Source organism: Dama dama, chromosome 18, assembly GCF_033118175.1.
Source record: "Dama dama isolate Ldn47 chromosome 18, ASM3311817v1, whole genome shotgun sequence".
NCBI classification, from domain to species: domain Eukaryota; kingdom Metazoa; phylum Chordata; class Mammalia; order Artiodactyla; family Cervidae; genus Dama; species Dama dama.
In genome coordinates, this window is record NC_083698.1 from 29,860,928 (window position 1) to 29,886,651 (window position 25,724).

The 25,724-nt window shown below is 37.0% G+C and overlaps 1 protein-coding gene across 2 annotated transcripts in view; it reads right to left on the reverse strand.

Moving 5' to 3' along the window:
* HYCC1 (hyccin PI4KA lipid kinase complex subunit 1) overlaps nucleotides 1–25,310 on the reverse strand; it is an 87,549-nt gene extending 62,239 nt beyond the window's left edge. For both annotated transcript variants that reach the window (XM_061165058.1, XM_061165059.1), the window contains exon 1: nucleotides 25,113–25,310. The gene's annotated coding sequence lies outside the window, so the exon portion shown is untranslated. The remainder of the gene's footprint in view (nucleotides 1–25,112) is intronic.
* Between the last annotated feature and the right edge of the window lie 414 nt (nucleotides 25,311–25,724).

The window sequence follows — 25,724 nt, forward strand, 5'->3', positions numbered from 1 at the left end:
AGTTATGCATTTCATTAAAAATAAAAGTACCAGACAAACTTATTTAGAAAAGAGAAACAGAGTCACAGATGTAGAAAATGAACTTATGGTTATCAAGGGGGAAAGGAAGGGTGAGATAAACTGGGAGACTGGGTTGACATATATACACTACTATGTATATAAAATAGACAACTAATAAGAACCCACAGTATAGCACAGGGAACTCTACTCAATACTCTATAATAGCATGGAATCTAAAAGGAGTGGATATATGTATATGTATAACTGATTCACTATGCTGTACATCAAAAACTAACACAATATTGTAAGTCAACTATACTCCAATAAAAAGTAATTAAAAATAAAATAAAAATAAGGAATATAATAACAAAATAAAAGAATCAGAAACTGAATTATTTTAAATTGAATACTGGGAAGAAATCTACAAGGGCAATTATTAGTTGAATTATGATTTTTCCAAAATGTTTGTAGCATTCTTTACAAAACATAATTACAGTATATACTAAATGATTCAAGTATTACTTCACTAAATCAAAGTCCGTGATACCCTGACACCTAAGACACAAACTGTAAAGTTTATGTTGACACATTATAAAAGTTTCAAACTACAAAAGTTACCTCAAAACCATTCACTGATGTCATTATTGTATAAGTTAAGTAGTATAGTGATCAGTAATGCTTATTACATATTCATTGGACCAGGACCTCAAGTTGACAGATTATATACCCATTCCCTGTCTAGCTCATACAATTTATCCAGACAGCAGCCAGACAGGGCCTGAATGGGAAGAAAAAAAGAGAACAAGACTAGATAAAAACAGACATAGGATGAGAATCAGTCATATGTATAATTTACTCAGTACTTTTATACATGCAAAAAACCAATATTATCATATATTAAAACTGCAATATTAATAATTCAACAAGCCTTGAGTGCCTACTGAGTATAATACAAAGTGTTTCTATGACTTTGTATTGTTAGTAAAAGAACAGTAAAATGTGATCTGTGTCCATAGGAGCCAGTAATCCAGATGGCAGAGGAAGTGGGGAGGATACTGAGAAGGAAAATGAACCAAAAGTGCACCCTATATTTTATAGAGGAATAATTACAAGTGCTAGAATCATGATAAAATTATGAGAAATACACAAAATCAATAATGTAGAGCATAAAACAAGGGCTCTACTTATTATGAAAATACCAAGATACTATAAAATTTTCATCAAGAAAGAAAACAAATAAACCAAAAAAATTATAAATACTTTCATAGAACATTAATCTTTCATTTCCACTAATATTTTTCTTTATTAAAGTATCTTTTCATTGTTACACTTGAATCTTCTTCACATAATTAAAAGAAATATTCATCCTTCTCACTGCTTCTATCCCACTCTTCAAAGGAAAATGCTGTTGTATTACTCTGTATTATTTCAAACTTTCTTCTAAGTATATATATAATCAGCAGTTCTCAAAACTGTTTACTATTAAAAAGTATTGAGAACACCAAAGAGGTTTTTTTTTTTACAGTAGATATATTTACTGACATTTATAATATTTGAAATTTTTGATGATAAAATTTAAATATTACAATGACAAGCCTATTATGTATCAACATCTTTATTTCTAATAATCCCTAAACAAAAAAATTACTCAGAAGAGTGACTGGTCTTGTTTCACATTTTTTCAAATTTCTTTAATGTCTTGGCTTAACAGAACAGAGGTGGACCTTTATAACTGTTTCTGCATTCAAATTGATATGGATATGATGATCAGTTTGTGTTTTGACTCCCCTCTCCTCTCTAAAATAGAATCTTAGAATCCACAGAGCCTTAACTTTTCCATCTAACATATCCTGGACACTTTTCTTTATGTGTGTGACTATTACTATTATATTTAGGGCCTTCAACAAGCAGCCCTTCTTATCATATACACCTTTGTGTAGTTCTCTTCCACACAGATGCTGGGCTTGGCAATGTGACCTGTTTTGACCAGAAGCCTTTATCAAACATGAGAAGAGGCTAAATAAAAGTTTGCACCTAGGGCATGTCCTCTTGAAACACCATCATAGAAGGTAGCCACCATGCTATAAAGGCTCATCTGAATAAGAATCACATGAAGAAAGACCTTGCAGGATGAGAGGCCATCTTGGGGATTTCAGCCACAGCCAAGCTCCCAGATGAATGCAGCTGCACGGTGATTTCGGCTCGACTGCTTTTAGCTATGCAAAGGCAAAACTGCCAGCTGAATCCAGTCAACCCATAAAATTATGAGAAAAATACATCTTTGTTATTTTCAAGCCACTTAGTTTTGGGGTAATTTGTTACACAGTAACAGATAATTAAAACACCATTAAGACACATTTAGAGAAATTAGGCTTTCCTGGGGGGGGGGGGGAATTCTGAATATTACAATTTTAGCTAAGTCTATTAAGTTACAGATATTGCCCAGTTTTGAAATTTTTTTCAGTCCTTTAAAATGGTTGTTTCCATTTTTTTTTTTATGTGAAAATGCTGTGACAAACTTTCTTATATTTCTACAAGTACTTCTATAGGATAGACTCAAGAACACTGCTGGGTCTAAGGTTACTTGTGCATTTTGTTATCTAATAGGGTTTAGTTCACACTGTTATTATAAATGAGCTTTTTTTACACCTTCCATTTTTTCTTTTTAATTATAACTGCTTATTTCAAGTATTTAGGAAAGCCATTGTCTTCCTCTGCATTCTGTTTATTTCACTTCTAATAATCCAACTGAAACAGTTATCTAAAGTTCATCCCACACAACAGTTAAATTTTTTATTCCCCCTCAGCGTTAATTTAATTTTACCTACATGAATTCTGTCATATTTTAAATGTTCAAGTATTAAAGTTTGCTGCTATGGAAATGATATGAAGAGATGCTGACAATGCAGCTCAAAGGACAAAAGTTTCAGGTTACTTTATGAAAAGATTTCTGAATTTTTCAAAAATAAATAATCCAATAAAAAAACATAAACCTATATAGCTAATAAAACTGCTTGCTTATTTAGATCACAATCAAACGAGAACTATCACTACCACAGACAACCTATGACAATTCCTTCTCACCCTTTGCACACTCACAGACATAAACATTTTAGTCATGTTAATACCTATACAAAGGACACTCTTGTGACAGCTTGGTATCATGCACTTAATCTCAAAAGGTAAAGCTGAATGAAAATTAAGTGAAGATCACATAGCTAACTCTAAAAAATGAACTGGACAAACAAGGATGGGAGATATGACTACATACAGAAATTCAGGTACTTAAAAAACAGTAAGAGGATTTTTAAAACACCAGGATACATTAATAGGAAATTTTTAATACAAGAAATTTGAATGGGTGACAGTACACAATATTCTAAGGATGCCAAAGAACAGCAGCTGGGGCCATAATTCTGTGTCTACCAATTACTCCATGACCAGGCAAACATGGAAACTAAGGCTCAGAAAGTTTAAGTGATTTAAATTTTCTGTGCAAAAAATAATAGCTGTCCTACGTACCACATAACAGAAAAATAAAGAAAATAAAGCATGTGAAAACACTCTAAATTACAGTATGATAAATAAATATAAGTATCACTACTAGCTTAGGGAAATGCTATTTGACAAATGATCTTTATTGTCTGTAGAGGGGTATAGCTATTATTTTTTTTAATTGAAGTATAGTTAATTTACAAGGATGTGAGGGCTTCTGGTGTACAGCAAAGTGATTCAATTATATATATACATATACATGTATGAAAGTGAAAGTCACTCAGTAGCATCCAACTCTTTGCAGACGGCGTGGACTAGAGAGTCCCCGGAGTTCTCCAGGCCAGAATACTAGAGTGGGTAGCTGTTCCCGTCTCCAGGGGATCTTCCCAACCCAGGGATCGAACCCAGGTCTCCCGCATTGCAGGTGGATTCCTTACCAGCTGAGCCACCAGGGAAGCCCTTTGAGTAACCCTTGTGTCACAGGCTTTCAATAGATCACAATGAGGGAGCTGCTCTGCTACATACGAAACCCCAACCCAGAAGCAGGTCACCTACGAATGGTTTACATGTATGTATCTACTCAATTTAATATACATTCAGTTATATATATATACATATATTCTTTTAACTATGGTTTATAACAGGATGTTGAATATAGTTACCTGTGCTATACAGTAGGAACTTGACCTTGTTGTTTAACATCTATTTTATATATAGTAGTCTGTATCTGCTATTCCCAGACTCCTAATTTATCCCGCCCCCACACCGTTTCCCTGTGGTAACTATAAATTTGTTTTCTATGTCTGTTAGCCTGCTTCTGTTTCATAAATAAGTGGACCTATATAATTTGTTTCCACATATAAATGATATAATGGTATTTGTCTTTCTCTTTCTGTCTTACTTCATTTAGTATGAAAATCTCTAGGTCCATCCATGTTTCAGCAAATGGCATTATTTAATTATATTTATGACTAAATAGTATTTCATCAGGCTTCCCTGGTGGCTCAGATGGTAAAGAATCCACCTGCAATGTGGGAGATGTGGGTTCAATCCCTCGGTTGGGAAGATCCCCTGGAGGGGGACATGGCAACCCACTCCAATATTCTTGCCTGGAGAATCCCCATGGACAGAGGAGCCTGGAGGGCTACAGTCCACGGGGTTGCAAAGAATCAGACACAACTGAGCGACTCAGCACAGCACAGTATTTCATCATACATATGTAACACATTTTCTGTATCCATTCATCATAAATGGACATTTAGGTTGCTTCCGTGTTCTTGGCTATTATAAATAGTGCTGCTACGAACACTAGGGTGCATTTATCTTTTTTATTTAGAATTTTCTCTGAATACATGCCCAAGAGTGGGACTGCAGGATAATATGACAATTCTTAGTCTTTGAGGAACCTCCATACTGTTTTCCACAGTGGCTGCGCCAATTTACATTCCCACCAACACTGTAGGAGGGTTCCCTTTTCTCCACACACTCTCCAGCACATATTTGTAGACTTTTTAATAATGGCCAGTCTACAGGTATGAAATAATACTTCACTGTAGTTCTGATTTGCATTTCTCTAAAAATTAACAAAGTTAGACATCTTTTCACATGCTTATTTGCCACATGTATGTCTTCTTTGAAGAAATGTCTACTTAGAACTCTGCTCATTTTACATCTTCTACTCATTTTGTTTGTTCTCTTTGCTGTTGAGTCGCGTAAGTTGATTGTATATTAGGGAAAGCAAGCCCTTGTCAGTTGCACTGTTGGCAAATATTTGCTCCCAGTCCACAGACTGCCTTTTCATTTTGTTTACAGCTTCCTTTGCTGTGCAAAAAGTTGTAAGTTCGATTAGGTCCCATTTGCTTATTTTTGCTTTTTTTAAAAAAAGTATTTATTTTTGGCTGCACTGGGTCTTCGTAGCTGCCCATGGGCTTTCTCTAGTTGCAGAGAGTGGGGGTCCACTCTTCACTGTGGTGCGTGAGCTTCTCATTTCAGTGACTTCTCTTTTGGAATGCAGGCTCTAGGCACAGGAGCTTCAGTAGTTGTGATATGTGGGCTCAGTAGTTGCAGCTTGCTGGTTCTAGGGTGCGCAGGTTTCAGTGGTTGAAACACAGGGGCTCAGCAGTTGAGGCGCATGGGCACTAGAGCGCAGGCTCTGAAGTTGTGCATGGGCTCCACTGTTCTGCCCCATGAATCCTTCTGTACCAGGGACTAAACCCACAGCCCCTGCATTGGCAGGTAGATTCCTACCCACTGTGCCACCAGGAAAGTCCTGTTTATTTCTGCTTTTATTTCTACTGCCTTGGGAGACTGACCTAATAAAACATTGTTACGATTTATGTTAGACAATATTTTGCCTATGTTCTCTTCTAGGAGTTTTATGGTGTCATATCTTATATTTAAGTCTTTAAGTCATTCTGAGTTCATTTCTGCTTAGAGAGTGAGAGTGTATTCTAACTCCAAAGATTTACATGTAGCTATCCAGCTTTCCCAACACCACTTGCTGAAGAGACTGTCTTTTCACCATTGCATATTTTGGACTCCTTTATCAAAGACTGACCATAGATGTGTGGGTTTACTTCTAGCCTCTCTATTTTATACCATTTATCTATATATCTGTTTTTATGCCAATACCATGTTATTTTGATTACTACAGACAATCAAATGTGGTACTGTCTAAAGTCTGAAACTATTATGCCTCTAGCTTTGTTCTTTTTCTTCAGGATTGCTTTGGCAACTTTGGGTCTTTTATGGTTCCATACAAATTTTAGGATTATCTGTTCTAGTTCTATGAAAACTGTCATGAGTAATCTGATAGGGATTGCATTGAATCTTATAGATTTCTTTAGATAATACGGCCATTTTAACAATATTAACTCTTCTAATCCAAGAGCACAGTCTTTTCATTTCTTTGAATCATCTTTAATTTCCTTTATCAATATTTTATAATTCTCAGCATATAACTCTTTCACTCCTTGGTCAGGTTTATTCCTAAGCATTTTATTTATTTATTTATGGGCATAATTTCTAAAGGATGTTTTTCAACTTTCCTTTTATGATATTTTCTTGCTGGTATAAAGAAATGCAACAAATTTCTGTATGTTAAAAATTATCTCTATTTGAGGACAGATTTTATGATTTTTTAAAATAAGTTAGGCTACAAACTTATCAGAATATGACAACGTAATCTAAATCAAGTTTGTTTAAAAACAAAAACCTCAACTTTTTAACCAAACACAGCATTTGAACTTGTCAGGAACATAGCTCCTATTCATATAACTTATTTGCAATGCTGGCTGTATGACTAAGTTGGTATTAAGGCTGGAAAAAAGTTAAATCTAACAGGCAAGTCATTTCAATGACAAATCTTTAACATAACTAGCTGCTTACAATCATTTTTCTCATTTATTTTGTTACGTTTAAAGGGGAGAAAGATATATTCTTTGAAATCTCTGCGAAGCCCAATAATTCAGAATTTCTGAGGTAGAAGAAACAACTCTGAAGATATAACCTATCCATCTCCCACTAGGAAATCAAGGCACATATACAAGTTAAATATAAGATCACTCTTCCACGCAGTTACAGAAATACTAGAAGAATACCAAACTCCTGGCTCCTTTCAAGTACACATCATATTCTTGTTGTAGAGTACAAATAATCAGGGAAAATAAAAAGATCACTGTCCTTATTAATGCACTGAACCAGGTAAATGCACTATAATTTAAGCAGTGCTTCCTAAATTGTTCTTAAAAGTGTTCCAAAAGATATTAACAGTAGTACCAAAGAAGAAAAGGCTTTTCCTGTGAAAATTTTATTCAAGAAAGTTAAAGAGTTTTCTTTCTTTTTAATCAAAGGATTTCTCAATGCCTTTTAATGTGCTAAATCTGTGTCCTGAACCTCCAAGAACGATGTTTAGAATGAAATATTTTCCCAAGGGTACTGGACCATTAGATCCTTTATGGTTCAGGTATAACTGGCATCATCAGGAATATAGTCTAGAAAACAGTGCAATGTGTCAACAACAGATGTCCAAGGATGATGTTGGGATAATGATTAACATTTCTCAAGCCCTTATGTATCTGGCACTTTGCTAAGTGCTTACGGGAATTTCCAGTTAATACTCACAGCCTTCCTAAATGGTAAATTAAAATAATCTCCATTTCACAAAAAAAGGAAGATGAAGCTTAAAGAAATAACTTGTCCAAGGTCACACACTAATAAGTGGCTGAGTTAAGATCAGAACCCAAGCAGCCCAACTCGAGAGTCCCCTTTCTCAATCACTCTTCATGCTCTCAACAATCCCTACCCACAGCACACAACAGTTCAAAGTTTACAGTACAGTGTCTCTTAGAATAATTTACTCTTTTATCCTTTACTTCTTCATATTTTTATACCAAACTGAAAACTAGAATATTTTCATTTCAAAATAAATTGGTAGGGGAAAATAAATTACATGCATGATTCTGTTTTTGCAGCCAAGCTGGGAACTATAGGGTCACAGAAAAACATGGTAGGGTAACCAAGCAAAAGTCTTCTTCATTTTACAGGGAAACACACCTCTGCCACTTGGTAGCATGTGACTGAGAAAATTCTTGGTTTCAGTGCTTTTCTCAACAACTAAAATGAAGGTAAAGAAAGGGAATGAAAAAGTATATTACTGATAATTACCACAGTAACTACAGACTGTTAATAAGGGTGTTCCAGACTGTGTGGATATGTTGTTGTTGTTCAGTCGCTAAGTTGTGACCCCACAGACTACAGCACACCGGGCCCCTGTGTCTTCACTATCTCTAGAAATTTGCTCAGATTCATGTCCACGGAGTCTGTCATGCTAAGTGAAGCTTAAATGCCAGAATTAAGTTACAATTTTTATTTGCCCATAAATTGGAGGGTTTTGTTGTTTGTTTTGGAAATAATTTTTTTTTAATCTAGGACTAAGACTTTTATTCAATTTGATTATTTAGTTTACCCTATTCTCAGTACTCTGGTAAACTACTTCTAAATGATAAAAAAGCAAGTGTTCTTTTTTTGTACAGGTCCAAAATTTTCTCTTTCAACTAAGTGTCTCAAAACACTATAAAAGACACAGTGCTCTGCCCTGCTATTATTATAACACAGGCAAAGTAAGGTGGCTGAGATTATGTACAAGCAATTAGTTCAAATTAATGTCATAATAAAAACTATTTTATTCAGTCTTTCTCTTCCATCTCCATACTTTGAAAAAGCAACCAGGTTTATTGGCAGAAGCTTCTGAACACTTAAAACATAAATAACTCATAAATACTTCCTCCATGCCAAATCAAACAAAATTCAGTTGAACTAGAGAATGAGCTAGCTGCTTGCCATTGACTGTATTTATAAGGAGATGGAAGGAGACAAACAGTTATCTATTTATTTATTTGAGACAGTTATTACACCTTCTCCATTAAGCTGTACAAATTCCTCTCTCCCTTGCCTTGCCTAGGGGAAGATTAAAAAGTTCTAAGGTTTTGGCACTGAGTTTAGCAAATTGCTTCTTGGAGATGGACAAGTTAAAAGTATCTGAGATGTTGCTACAACCAAGCATTCAAACTAGCTGTATTAGTTCCTTATGGTTGCTGTAACAAAGTACCATACATTGAGTGACTTAAACAATAGAAATTATTTTCTCACAGTTCCAGAGGTTAAAAGTCTAATAATCAAGGTGTCAACAGGGTTGATTCCATCTGAGAGTCGTTAAGGAAAGGATCTATTCCAGACCTTTTTCCTTGGTTTAAAGTCATCTTCTCCCTGTGCTTTCCCATTATCTTCTATCTGTAAAGTCATAACTAAATTTCTTCATCTTATAAGGACACCAGTCACATTGGATTAAGAGCTATCCCAATTATCTCATTTTCACTTAATTACCTAAATAAAGACCTTACCAACAAATAGTTACATTAGGAGGTACTGGGGATTAAGACTTCAACATATGAAAGAGGGGCTGGAGTGGGGATTCAGCCTGTTAACACCATCAAAGCTACCTGCAATAAACTAGGGTTGCAGCAATTAATCTCTTGTACTAGAGTTGCTGAAATATCATCTATTTATTCATAAACTATTAAATGTCTTCTAAGTCCTAGATGCTAGATTTACAAAAATGAATATGATATAACTCCTGACTTGAGGGATTCATAGGCCATTAGAGGAAACCATTACAGTAAACCTAAACAGCAGAAATGAGTGTCCTTTCATCCCTTTTGAAACAAATCAAGGCAAATCAGGGTATAAGCAAACAAAATAATAAAAGCAAACACTATGAGGAAAAATGAGAAGGAATGTTGAAGGAAGTCTAGTGGAAATATTATCTTGCAATCATTTTGCTATCACTTGCCCCTCTTTCTCTTTCCCCAAAATAACAGCATAAAGAAAAACACTTTCCAAAGCACAGCTCTACTTTAATTCCTTCAACGTTTTTCTGCATTCTTAACCAGCAGTTTTCCTTTTTCTAGTGTTTAAAGAAAAAGGAGAGAGAAATGTTAAACAAATTTGAAGTGACTCATGGGTTAGGTTGATGTCTTAGGGTGAGTCACTGCCCTTTCAAAAATTGGAATGAGATGTTCAACCATTAGTGATGTCTGCCAACAGAAGTTCAGATGTTCAATTAGAAACTGATGAGGACAAACGGGGGCTGCGGGGGGCAGGTTTATAATGATAAAATGCAAATAAACACAGTTGATGGTGGTGATGTGTACTAACAGAGCCATAATAATAAAAGCACAGATCTTGACCACACTACAAAATCCTACTTGCCTCAACAGAAACCCAGTGGGTCTTATTAATACAGCTGCTTTTCCTTGGTTTAAAAAATTACAGTAACCAAAGATAAAATAAGCAGTTCAGTAAGATCATGTTGATTCACGGGGGTAATAGTCAATTTGCTTTAGCAGAGGCTGAATTATAAACTTATTTTTTCAATAAAGTTTCTAATAATGTTAAGCCTTATGGTAGTAGTATAACTGATGTTGCTTTGCAGCTGAATGTGAAACTAAAATTAGTACAGCAAAAAATTTCTATCTTGGTTCTCTCAAAGTATTTGAAAGTCCTGTAAGAATGTTTAATCCCTATAGTAGTTTAAGTATTTCTATTCAATTATGCAGTGTTTCTGAAGAAAGGGCTTATAACAGAAAATTAAATATCTTTGGATTCTGTCACCAATAACCAATTTTTTTTTTTTTTTACCAATAACCAATTTTTAACTGATAAACCCAAATTTAATAAATCACATTATATTACAATAAATTCTGGAGTTTTATAACCTGGTGTCATGAAAAATATCTGCCCTGATTACCATCCAACAACCAGTTCAATACAATTTCCACAAAGAAGCTGGTCTTTCTAAAGTGCTACTGGAAAAAATTTTAAAAAATTAAAAATAAAAAAAATAAAGTGCTACTGAAAACTGTATAACATATGTGTAGCTCTCACAGTGGAAAGAACAAATTTTCCCCTTACTTTTCTTGACATCATCCTTCTTGGACTGTCCTTCCTTTAACCTCAACATACTATTATCACAGATAAATTATCACAGATAAATTATCACAGATAAATTATCACAGATAAATATCATCTCCAAATAAAACTGTTAAAATTTAAATAACATACATATGATAGAAGAGTTTATTGAAAGGAATCCTTTTATGAAACATTTAAAATAGAAAATATATTAATAGTTAACACAAATTACAGCAAACATAACTAATTTTTATCTTCCACTTCTTTCTATGAGGAAAGGAATCATACCTTACATTCCTTTGACAACCACCCCCTTCTCCAAGTGTTTTAACACAGCTCAATAACAGAAGCAACATGGCATAATGAAAAGATTCCAAAAAACTAGGAATCCCTAGGGAACCTGACTTTCAAGGCCAGTGGGATTTGATTTCAGGACTTCCACAGGACTGGGGAAAAGAGACACCACAAACAAAATCTAGAATGTACCAAGACCCAGGGGAAAGGAGCAGTGACCCCACAGGAAACTGAACCAGACCTACCTGCTAGTGTTGGAGGGTCCCCTGTGGAGGTGTGGGTCATGTAGGTCACGGTGGGTCACCATGGAGACAGGAGCACTAGCAGAAGCAGTCCTGAAAGGTGCCCCTTGGCGTAAGTCCTCTTGGAGGTCACCATTAACCCTACCATAGAGGTGGGAGACCCCAGAGCTGGGCAACCTCAGGTCAAACAACTAACAGGGACAAATCTATCAGCAGATAATTGGATTAAAGTTTTACTGAGCACAGCCCTGCCCACCAGGGCAAGATCCAATTTTTCCCATGGCCAGTCCCTCCCATCAGGAAGCTTACACAAGCCTCTTAGTGTCATCCACCAGAGGGCAGACAGAAGCAAGAAGAACCACAACCCTGCAGCAGCTAGAACGAAAACCACATTGCAGATTTATCAGAATGAAAAAGCAGAAAGTTAGGTCCCAGATGAAGGGACAAGAAAAATACCAGAGAAACAACTAAATGAAGTAGAGATTAGCAATCTTCCAGAAAAAGAATTCAGAATTATGACAGTGAAGATAATCCAGGATCTTGGAAACAGAAAGGAGAAGATGCTAGAAATGTTTACCCAGAAGACCTAGAAGAACTAAAGAACAGAGATGAACAATACTCTGGAAGAAATCAACAGCAAAATAACTGAGGCAGAAGAATGCATAAATGCCCTGGAGAACAGAATAGTGGAAATCACTGCTACAGAACAGAATACAGAAAAAAGAATGAGAAAAAAAAAATGAAGACGGCCTAAGAGACTTCTGGGACAGCATTAAACATAACAACATTTGCATTATAGGGGTCCCAGAAGGAGAAGAGAGATAGAAAGGACCCAAGAAAATATCTGAAGAAATAATAGCTGGAAATTTCCCTTACAGGGGAAAGGAAAGTCAACTAAGTCCAGGAAATGCAGAGTCCCAGACAGGATAAACCCAAGGACGAAAACACCAAGAGACACACAGTAGTCAAAATGATGAAAATTAAAGACAAAGATAAAATATTAAAAGAAACAAAGGAAAAATGACAACCTACAAGGGAACTCCCATAAGATTATTAGCTGATTTCTCAGCAGAAACTCTACAAGTCAAAAGGAAATGGCATGATATATTTAAAGTGAGGGAAGGGAAAAAAACGACAACCAAGAATACTCTGCCCAGCAAGACTCTTGTTCAGATTTGATGGAGAAATCAAAAGCTTTCCAGACAAGCAAAAGTTGAGAGAATTCAGCACCACCAAACCAGCTTTAGAAATGCTAAAAGAACTTTTCTAAGCAGGAAACCCAAGAGAAGGAAGGAACCTACACCAAATAAACTCAAAACAATTAAGAAAATGGTAATAGGCCCATACATATCAATAATTATTGTAAATGTAAATGCACCAACCAAAAGACATAGACTGGCTGGGTGGATGAAAACATGTGCACGTATGCACTTCCACTTACCACATCACTCTGCTTGACCCCCCAAATTGTAGGTAATTACTGTATATTGTTAGGTTAATCATGTTTTCATTATAGTTTGCAATTGTAATTGTTTTATTTATTGTCTGGTTAATCATGTTTTCACTATAGTTTGCAATTGTAATTATGTTTCATTTATTGTCTGGCTATGGATTATGAAAACTGATAAATATCTTTTACTACTATGATTATGTAACTATCATTCTCTTAATACCATTGTATCATGATTGGTCAGCAGAAAATAATAGAATTCTATATCACTAAAACTACCATTTAATATGAAAACCTGTAATCACTTTTTAAAATCCAGATGCATATCAGAATTATCTTGTAATTTTTTGAAAAACACAAATGCCCAGCTATTGCTCTTTTTCTCCAAAGCTCCAAATGTATTTCTAATGAGCAATCAAGTTTAAAAACCACTGGATTATATGATGACCTTTTACTTTTATCTAGTTTGTTTCATTTTTTGTATTCCATATTTAGTACTCCCATTGCATTTAGTTTATGTTTTCCAATTTCTTCATCTTTTTCTTGTTGCTATTCTTTCTCAAGCCTTTATCAAGCATAGTAGAAAATCTTTGTATACATATACATATAAATCGCATGTACAATAGGTATATTTTAGAAAACTTGTGAATTTTTGCATATCTAAAAAATTTATGACATTTTGATTCCACTTGTTTGACTTAATATGGATAGAATGCTAGACTTCTAATATATATTCACTAAAAACTTTGATATAGTTCCATGTATTTTGGCATCTAGTATTACTGCTAAAAGTCTAGAAAATTTATTACCTTAGTGATTTAAAAATAAATTGAATGAAGCTTGAAACTTTTAATCCAATTCTGAGAATATGAAGAAACACTATGTTGTTAAAAAAAAAAAAAACAGGAAATTAACATGTGATACAGTATTATTAACTAAAGTACAGATTTTGTTCAAATTTCACACACACAAACACACACAAAGAGCCCAAAAAACCTATACCCACTTTCCAGCAAGTTACTTAAACTTTCCTCCCCTGTGAAAAGTAAGTAATAACATCTGTATTACAGGAACGTTCTAAGGATTAAATATAAATAAAGCACTGGCATATCACAGATGATCCATAACCATAGCTCTATCACTAAAATATATATTTTCAGCTGGACAATCTGCATTTCATTCAACTGAACAAAATGCATTTCAGAATCTGTGGAGAGCGGGTTAAGGGATTAGGATGGAATTGGGAGAGAAGTTTCATTAGCTTCTAATACCCTCCAGTTACAATACTTCAATCTTTATTTGTTCTTCACTGATTAACTTTCTGATTTAGTAGCCTTATCTACTGCCACTGCCTCCAATTATTCCAACACCAATTTATTCCTTAACCCCCTTTACAATATCTATTTGGTTCTCATCATACACTCTCCATGACTTCAAAAATGACAATTCTATTAGTTCTGTCTCAGTACTCATTCTTTCTCTTTAATCTTGACACAAGGGATCTTCCTTTCTGAAACCCTACTAAGACTTCACTGACTTCAATATCCTACTTCCATCATCCATGTAACCCATTCTTCTGATTTTCTGTACTTCTCTAATAGTCTATTTGATATGCATATTTCTACTTTCATACTTAATGGATGGTCTCCTCTCACCTATTTCTAAAATACTTCCACCTTCCACCCCATTCCTTTATCCAAATCCACTCAAAGTTTCATAATTTCCCAAAATAGTCTCTCCCTTTTCTAAACTACTAAAGTGTGTACTGCTTTGAGGACTATGTGGTTACTCCGTCCATCACAATAATATCTACGGATTAACAGAGCAACAGGAACTTTGACATTCAGATCAAGAGTATATAAACGCCAGGTCAGACTAGCAGATTTTCATGCTTCTCATCAGTGAAAGGTGGTGACTATAGTCTGTATGTTGATTACAACCAATAATGAATTAATTAAACATGACTTACATCTAAAGGGGAAAAAAAACAGAGGAGCTCAGAAAGATAGAAACAGCACTTACAACTGCTTGCCCAAACTAAGCATTTTTAAGGCTTACATGATTCTCTTAAATTGTCAAGCCTCTAAGTTCCTTCATAGAAGAGTAATGTATATCTTCCAAATAGCTGAAACCTCAAATAATTTTGATTGTACAGCTTAAGAAAACTCATATGTACTGTTTTCCTTAGGTCCAGTGCAAATAACTGAATGAATGTTTACGCGTTTACATGAGAAGGCAACTAACGGTTCATCTGCTACTCAAAAGACTCTTTGTTCCAGAAAGCACACACCAACAAGTATCATTTAACATTTACTACTAAAAGGCTACCGTGATGCAAGCTTCGATAGTGACAAATATTTAAACCAGAATGGAAAAGTACTAAAGCTCCTTGATGTGCTGTGCTTAACATTCTTTACTAGGTACAAACAGTATTTAGGAATGCAAACTGATCTTGAATATCCAACATATTAAAATGTGAATTATATAAAGTACATTAAATAAATATCATCCCATTCCCATTCCAGTATCTTCTATCATAACCATACTGGACTGTTTGTTGAAACAGCAGAAAATATGATATCAACACAGAACAGACGAGTCATAATCATGATAGGGTTACCAAAAACTGAAACTAATTGGGCAAAGAGGAAAACAGTTCGTAAAACATTCAAATAAAATAATTATGCCTACTTCTCAGTAACAAAGAATAAAGAAAGTGTCTTAATTAGGAAAGCAATTAGGATAATTAAAAATCATGAGTTATGGCATCAGAGAGGAATTGAGTTTAATCTCTACCACTGTTTGTTGCTTTTGAACAAGTATCTTAATCTCTTTCATCTCAGTTTCTTTATCTGAAAAATAAGGATAACTAATACTTACCTTGCCAAGTTGTACACAGATAAATGAAATCAATTATGCAAAGTACTTAGAAAGTGGACTTCCCTGGAGGCTCAGATGGTAAAGCATCTGCCTACAATGCGGGAGACCTGGGTTCAATCCCTGGGTCAGGAAGATCTCCTGGCGAAGGAAATGGCAACCCACTCCAGTATTGTTGCCTGTAAAATCCCATGGATGGAGCAGCCTTGTAGGCTACAGTCCATGGGGTAGCAAAGAGTCGGACACTACTGAGCAACTTCACTCACTCACTTAGAAAGTAGCAGATATTAAAATATCAACAAACTGTTTTCAATTCAAAAAGACCTGGACATTTTCATATAGCTAAACTACTGTGTGTGTGTGTGTGTGTGTGTGTGTGTGTGTGTGTTATTAAAGTACGAAAAGGGACAGAGCAAGCTTCTGACACAGACATCAGAAGGGGGATGGAGAACGCCTCCCTCGCTAGTGTTAGCAAGGAAGTTGTATTACTTCAGACCTTCAAGGAAGACAGTGCTAGAACTTATCAGTCCCCATTCTCTCTATTTCACAAAGCTAGCATATTCAAAAACCAAAACCTGAGAAAGATAATACAAAAGGAACACTAGAGATCTTACAGAGCAATCAAATCTAGCTTTAAAGATGTATGCTATTACCAAGTTGTCTTCATGCCAAAGAGACAAAACTGGTGAAATCTATTAGGAAAACTTTTAATATGATTCATCAAACAACAGGCAAAGAAGAAAAGCCATATAATCATATATTATGAAATTCATGTGATCCAATTTAAACTTAATTCTAAAAAGGGGGAATTAAAGATTACTTCCTTAACATACTAAAAAAAAAAAAAAACTGTCAAAAAGAATACACAACTATGAAAACCCTAAAGGTATTCATTCAAATAAGAAATGAGCCAAAGATGCTCACTATTCATTACTATAATTTAACAATCTTCTAGACACCCTAATCAGTGTAATTCTTTTTAAAAAAAGAAAAGGTTAAATATTGGCAAGAAAACAAAATTATCATCATTTACAAATTCTGTAACTGCCTTATTATAAAATCCAATAGAAACTATTACAATTAAGAATCTCATAAAAAATAAATTTAAAAAACAGAATTTCATAAGATGACTAATTAGAAAATAGTACAACAAATCACCAACTTTTCTATGTTCCATCAGGAGGATGTAACCCTCTTTAAAATACAATGAAAAAGTATTTCACTCACAATAGCAACAAGAGATTTTAAAATACCAAAAGTCAACTTTAAAAATAGGCAGAACCACATGAAGAAAACTACAAAACACTGAGTCATAAAAGATGACTTGAAGAAATGATGAAAATACTGTAAAGTATTTCATAGCTATCTCTAAAACAGATCATAAGATATCATAGCTATCTCTAAAAAATTAGTTTATATTTTCAATTAAATTCTTTCTTAACAAATTGGATTAAAGGTAATCTGAAAAAAATGAGAAATTATGAAATGTTTTGAAAAAGATAATAGGAATTCACACAACCATATAGTAAGATACATTAAAAAGTTACAGTAAATAGAACTGTTTGGAATTATTGGAGCAAAAAATATAGTCAAATGAAGCAGAACAGAAAATCTCTGGGGAAAGACAATTATTCAGTAAATAGTATAAAATAATTGACTTGCCGCTCTACCTTAAAATACATTTCAAATAGATTAAAGATGTAATTTTTTTTTAAAACTCTCAAAGTAATATAAGGAAAAAGAAGTAATTACTTATAGAATATGCAAAACCAAGAAAGTCTAAGCAGGTAGATACCATAAAAGAAAAATTTGATAGATTTAGCAACACTAAATGTTAAAAATTTGTTTAAAAATTAAAACTTCAAGCCAAAAACAAAATTAGGATGCAAATGACAAAGTGGAGAAAATATCTGCATTGCAATTTGACCAACACCTAACAGTTTTATATACAAAGAGGTTTTATAACTCGGTATTTTAAAATCCAATAGCATAATAAGCAAAGGACATTAATAGATAATTCACAAAAAATACAAATATTTAAAGTCACTAATAACAAATGAAACAAAGAAATTTATAGATTTTTTCATATCAAAATAGCAGTTTTTTAATATGGAGAGATTGCTGGCATTCTCAAGCACAATTAATAAAAGTGACTATCACAACTTTCTGGAAACCAATCTATTAATATCTATCAAAAATAATTATGTGTATCCTTTAACTTTAGAATTTATCTTAATAAAAGATATAAGCAATGATTAATCCATCAAATTATTGGAAAGAGCTTAAATTTTTAACAATTGAAATGTTGGTTAAATAAGCAATGGAAAATCCAAATGCTGGACTACTAGCCACACATTTAAAATGATGGTATGCTATAAAAGAGTAATGCTTTATTGACTCAGGTAAGCATTCATTCAATTGTGTAAAAATAACCTAGAAACAAAACAGTGTCAACAACAACAAACAAAAGAGTAGGTACAATATGTGGGGGGCGGGGGGAGGCAGTTGTTGAAAAAAAAAGAGTAAATCCCATCAAAAAGGACCTATGGGATATTCACCAGTGTTAAAAATGATTATCAACAGGTGCACACACACTCAGTCACTCATTCATGTCTGACTTTTTACAGCTCCACAGACTATAGCCCACCAGGCTCCTCTGTCCATAGAATTTTCCAAGCAAGAATACAGGAGTGGGTTGCCATTTTCTACTCCAGGGGATCTTTCCAACCCAGGGATCGAACCACCGTCTCTTGCATTTCTTGCATTGCACATGGATTCTTTACCACTGTGCCATTTGGGAAGCCCATCAATGGATAAAGGCATTATAGATGTTATTTATCATTTATGCTTTCCTGAATTTTCCAAACTTCCTACAATTATTATATATTGGATTAGTAACTAAGAAAATACAGAATGTTTACAATATTGCTTTGACTTTAGTAACAACAGTATCCAAAATCATGTTAACACTGATAGTTGTACTCTTTTCAGTTCAGTTCAGTTCAGTCGCTCAGTCATGTCCGACTCTTTGCGACCCCATGAATCGCAGCACGCCAGGCCTCCCTGTCCATCATTAATTCCCAGAGTTTACTCAGACTTATGCCCATCGAGTCAGTGATGCCATCCAGCCATCTCATCCTGTCATCCCCTTCTCCTCCTGCCCCCAATCCCTCCCAGCATCAGGGTCTTTTCCAACGAGTCAACTCTTCCCATGAGGTGGCCAAAGTATTAGAGTTTCAGCTTCAGCATCAGTCCTTCCAAAGAACACCCAGGACTTATCTCCTTCAGGATGGACTGGTTGGATCTCCTTGCAGTCCAAGGGACTCTCAAGAGTCTTCTCCAACACCATAGTTCAAAAGTATCAATTTTTTGGCGCTCAGCTCTCTTCACAGTCCAACTCTCACATCCATACATGACCACTGGAAAAACCATAGCCTTGACCAGACGGACCTTTGTTGACAAAGTAATGTCTCTGCTTTTTAATATGCTATCTAGATTGGTCATAACTTTCCTTCCAAGGAGTAAGCGTCTTTTAATTTCATGGCTGCAGTCACCATCTGCAGTGATTTTGGAGCCCAAACAAATTAAGCCTGACACTGTTTCCCCATCTATTTCCCATGAGGTGATGGGACCAGATGCCATGATCTTAGTTTTCTGAATGTTGAGTTTTAAGCCAACTTTTTCACTCTCCTCTTTCATCAAGAGGCTTTTTTGTTCTTCTTCACTTTCTGCCATAAGGGTGGTGTCATCTGCATATCTGAGGTTATTGATATTTCTCCCAGCAATCTTGATCCCAGCTTGTGCTTCTTCCAGCCCAGCATTTCTCATGATGAACTCTGCATATAAGTTAAATAAGCAGGGTGACAATATACAGCCTTGACGTACTCCTTTTCCTATTTGGAACCAGTCTGTTGTTCCATGTCCAGTTCTAACTGTTGCTTCCTGACCTGCATACAGGTTTCTCAAGAGGCAGGTCAGGTGGTCTGGTATTCCCATCTCCTTCAGAATTTTCCACAGTTTATTGTGATCCACACAGTCGAAGGCTCTGGCATAGTCAATAAAGCAGAAATAGATGTTTTTCTGGAACTCTCTTGCTTTTTTGATGATCCAGCAGATATTGGCAATTTGATCTCTGGTTCCTCTGCCTTTTCTAAAACCAGCTTGAACATCTGGAAGTTCATGGTTCACGTATTGCTGAAGCCTGGCTTGGAGAATTTTAAGCATTACTTTACTAGCGTGTGAGATGAGTACAATTGTGCGGTAGTTTGAGCATTCTTTGGGATTGCCTTTCTTAGGGATTGGAATGAAAACAGACCTTTTCCAGTCCTGTGGCCACTGCTGAGTTTTACATAGGCTGCACCAAAACTAAGGAGGTCTACCCTCTCTATATCTGATCATATTTTTACACTTTAATCATAATGAAAGATTTTGTAGGCAAAAGTAGAAGGGGGCGGCAGAGGGTGAGATGGTTATATAGCATCACCAACTCGATGGACATGAATTTCAGCAAACTCCAGGAGATAGTGAAGGACAGGGAAGCCTGGCATGCTGCAGTCCATGGAGTCACAAAGAGTCAAACACAACTTAGTAACTGAACAATACAATGAAAGAGATTTTCAGAACTCTAGGAAACAATCAGACAAAAGTTTTCACTCCCATCTTTATTTATGGTCAAGTGCAATGTCAAATAACATTTAGATATTAACTATTTGCTTTCAGCTCCTACCAAAGGTAGTAAGAATCAAGTGATGAACAAACCCTGGACCTCAGAACCAGCAGGGCTCAGCTTTCACCTACATCTAAAACTTGAGCCTGAAATTTTAAAAAAAGGTGGAAGGGACAGTGTGGAATATAGATACTACCTTTCTCAGGATACAAAGTGTGGGCCTTTGACAATTTCCAATCACAACTCTTCTATGTCTCCCTTTGTAGAGAGAAGAATGATTTTTTTCCTCTAATTTGTTTAAAAGGCATACATCCAAAGGGCAAGTAAGCAGGATTTCTTCTGAACAAAGATGCTTTAAACAGGAGATTTGTAAATGTTAAATGTTCTCTTTCCCCAGTACGGACATGCAGCCTAACTCCAAGGGGGTCAAAAAGATTCTAGCAGTACTTGGCTCTCAACAGTAAGCAATAGTCAAACTGTTAATTCCATCTGCTCCCCTCCAAAAAATGACAAAGCATTACATGGTAGTGCCAGGGCCTACATTTAAGGGGTTTTTCTACGGGGCATTCATTTTCATAACACTAAGATGCTAATTATTTCTGAGTACTTCTGAGAACCAATCTTGATACTACATGATGACAACCTTGATGCTGATAGCAAAAAAATACACTATCTTTAATATCATACTCTTTGTTAAAGATATTGTCTTCCTTTCTTTACTGGTCAAAGCTCTGAATTCCATCTACTATTTCCTCAGGAACTTAGTTCCAATAGATATCTCATTTTTCCTCTTACTTCTCACTTTCCTTATGCATATTAAAAAAAAAAAAATCCAAGCACAATATCCCTTCAACTCATATCCCTCTGCAGCAGTTTCAACTATGCCTATGGAATTTCCTAAGGAACTGTGAAATATCTACGTAACTCATCTATAGTAATAAAAAGTAGACCAGTGGTTTCAGGGATTGAGAGAGAGATTACAAAGGGGCACTAGGAGACTTTTGGAGGTGATGGATATATTCATTATTTTGATTGTGGTGATGGGTTTAATGAATATAAACATGTTAAACATTCAACGGCACACTTTAAATATGTGTAGTTTATTACAGGCCAATTTTACTTCCATAAAGCTATTGAAATAAATACTGAAGTCTGGGTCCTGTTCCACTCCTCAAATTGGTATAGGGGTTCCCCCTTGAAATCAGGACTCAAAAACTCTCTCAGATGATTTGAAAATGTGTAGAAAAGATTGAGAACCACTGCTCTAAGGCTGTCATTCTCTCTTCCTTCCTTAGTTTTCGTAAAATGCTTCATGCAAGCATGTCTACTTTTCATCATCCATTCCTGATGCAAAGAGCCGACTCACTGGAAAAGACCCTGATGCTGGGAAAGACTGAGGGCCGGAGAAGGAGGAGGCAACAGAGGATGAGATGGCAGGATAGACTCAACAGACATGAGTTTGAGCAAACTCTAAGAGATAGTGTAGGACACGGAAGCCTGGCATGCTACAGCCCATGGGTCACAAAGAGTCGGACCAAACAACATTCTTTCTCAGTCTTCTGGAGACTAGTTTCTGAGCCACTACTCAGCTAAAACTGTACTTGTTAAAGTCACCTATGAACTCCTGACAAATTCACTGGTCCCTGGAGTCCTCTTCTTACTTGACACCTCTTTAAAGCCTTCAAAATTGTTGACCCATTCCTCCTCTATTTGAAAACTGCTCCACCCTTGGCATCCTTCTTGAAGTTCCTCCTATTCTTCTAACTAATACTTTCTAACTAATTCTCTTTCACACTATTCTTCCACTTATCTACCTTTTATTTGTCTATTCTCCAATTTCTGCTTTTTATTATGCTAAAGTCTTTTCCAATCTGAGTCATTTCAACATACCCAAGTCAATACAGCTTCTTCAATTCAACCCCCCCATTTTCCCTCTATTCCTGATTTCCTTTACAAGTTCCACATCCTACATTCAAACACCTATCTACATCTTCATCTGAATGTCCCATAGTTTCCTCAAATTCAAAAAATCCAAAATAGAATGCATCATCTTCCCTCTATCTACGTGCAACTCATTTCCAATCAATGGAACCCTCAAGATTCTTGATACATCCTCTTTTCTTTCCTGAGGTGACAGGATCTATCAGGTTCTACCTCACTCTACCAGAATTAGAATCCAAAACACAAATCCATTACGTGGTTTCTTATTCATCATTTTCAATGCAATCCCCTTAGCCAAGGATACAACATCCTGGGTTGGCCCTCTATCACCCTCACTGTTCTCATCTTCCACTCTTTTCCCATCTAACCCTCGCATTCAAGTCAGGACCAATGTTACTAACTTTGGACTTGTCACCAACAATGACTTCTCTAAACTGCCAGGGTTGCTCCTGCCTCCTTGTTTTCTCACTTACTCTACTTTCCTGGAAAGGTATTCACTCACCTCGTGCACTTGGCAAAATTATACCATACTTTAAAGCCCTACTATGTGCCCCCAACTTTACATACATCCATGCTGAGTTAGCCATCTCCTACTCTGCTCACCTACAATGCTAGGCAAATCTCTATTCACACTCATCACAGAGTATTATAATTGTTATTTTATTTACCTGTCTTGTATATGACATAGTAAGTTCCTTGATGACAAGAGCTGTGACATTCATTTTGTATACCTATTCGGCCTGGGGTAATGCAAATTTATGTCTGATATAATTTCAATTATTTACAAGATGCAAACTTGATAGTGCCAAAATGGTCTTGATACTAACATTTTTTAAAAGATCTCCTAATATTCATTATAAAATAAATATCAGGCAACAAGATCCTGAATAAAACAGTTGACTACAAGATATAATTAAACTCTGACTGTCAAAACACCACTGCTCTAAAAATGCAATGGAGAGCAGATTTCATCAAACAGGAATACAACAAAAAAACGAAGCACAGCAGGGATAACACACTGACTTAACCAATGCTTCATCTGATGTCCATACCCAGATACTGTGAATGCTGGTAACTAAGAGGGTTTAAAACCCTTTGTTGTTATAACTATAGTAAATCAAAAAAGGATAAATAGGCCAAATCCAGAATTTATTTTCCAAAACAGGCAATGATTTTCTCCCTTGCCACTTTGTTGAAATGAATTATTACAACAGCCGGCTTTGAAGCTACTATTGGCCAGCCAAGCATATCCTAAAGATTTTTTTTTTCTTTCTTTCTTCTTTCTTGCCTGCACTTCAAAAATATGGTGCTCTGAGACTTAAAATGTGTTAACCTAAAGAAAAATGCTTAGAAATTGGGGGACGGGGTGGGGTGGGGGGCACTCAGAGCAGTGATCTATGGATGTTAGGAGAATGTTCTTAGGGAAAACAAGCCTCCCAGGACAACTACACTGACTCAAGGTTACACCAATATTTTTTTTTTTACACCAATATTTATGACTTTATGCAGATAAGGTTTTAAAAGTTGAAAATTTCAAACTGTAAAGTGATACACGAACCAAAGAGGCGGCATACCTGCTACAAAAACTACTGTGTGATCCAAAGGACAAATAATTTGCCAAAGGACAACCTGGCCCTAACAGCCGGTAGGACGGTCTCTGAAGATAAGCAGCAGCTGCCCGCTGAACAAACTCCCCCTACCTGAAGAGCCGAGCGGCTGCCCGGCGTGTGATAATGTATCGGAGAACTGATTCTGTGCAGTACGAAACTACCAGGGCAAAATTTAAAAATTTCAGAAACGTCTATACTCCGAGGGAACAACGCACACCTGTGCACACCGAAGCGGGGGATACCCATTTCTGCCAGAGCGTGCCAACTTCGGCGGGTCTTTCAATGCTACAATTTTCGGACAAAACCCTGACGATTCTTGAGTATATCAGAAGAGTCGGACACGACTTAGCGACTAAACCACCACCACCTGGGGAGGACTAACTCATAATAAAAAGAGGGTAAGGACTGATGAAGAGCTCACCAGTGTAAATAACCAAGGAAGGAATCGTGGCTGCTTTGTGAATCTCTTCGACTTGTGGGGGAACGGGGAAGAATGTTGCTTTCAAAGACAAGGGGGGCGACAGTGACCATTTTGGCCATTAGACCGGACGGGTAGTTGCAGCCTCGCTGCAGTGGCAAGGAGGAGTCGGAGGGGTGGGAGGGGTAGGAGAGGTCGGACCGGAGCATCAGCCGCTGCAGGGCGGTGGGGGTGTCCCACCCCAGGCAACCCGGCTGAAGGGCTGCTGGTCCGCGCGAGGCGGCTGCACCCAGGTCACGCCCGGAGGTCGGAAGGATCCTCGCCGGGGAAGGAGAAAGACCCTAGTCCTCGCGCACAAAGCTGCCGCCGCCCAGGCAGCAGGCGGGCTGCGCCCAACTTCGGGGCGAGAAGCCGCCGGCCGCAGCCTACCACCGAGTTCCTCCCCTCAGACCCTTGGACGCCTGGGCGTCCAGCAGAGTCTAGCGTTCATCCGCGGCGCCTCGCGCTGGAGCCGTTACCCACAACGAAGCCGCCGCCCCGGGGACAAAGTCCCGGTCCCGTCGCCTAGCCCCGGCTCCTCCCTGACAAAAAAAGTTATCGGTCGCCGGCCGCCCTGGGGGCCCGGCGCGGTTCTCTCTGCGGGACTTACCAGAGCGGCTCTCCAAGCTCGACCTCCAGAACCTCGACGTGTCTGGCTCGCAACGACAGCGACGGCTACTGCTCCGAATAAGCAGCACCACCTGCCCCCCCACTTCCTCCTAGCAGAACGGGTCCTGGCGAGCCATCTTCCCCCTCCGCTCACTGACTGACAACCCAGTCCCGAGAGCAGCCACTGCCGCCAGCTACTCTGACGGGCAAGACCAGGGACCCGTCCCCAGGCAGCCAACCACCACCGCCCCACGCCAGCTCGGCCTATCGCCGCCCGCTGGGGCGGGATCAGAGCAACTTCTCCACCAATGAAAATCTTCTTTTGCTAGGCCCGGGGCGGGGCCATGAGGTGGGCGGGAGGGAGACTTGGTGGGCGTGGTCTAAGCGATAAGGCGTGGTCGGCGTCCCCAAGGGGAGATGATTGACTGTTGAGATTGAAGCTGCAACTAGGCGATAGTGATCAGAGAAGGTCTGTTGGACTCAGCCTTTAGTATTCACAGCTCTTCCAGAAGAAAATAAGCCTTTCGGAATGACGTTCACCATAATCGCAGAAGAGAAACTAATTGATATTTTAATTTCTTTATTTCTTGGTCAGGAGGATTTACTTCACAGT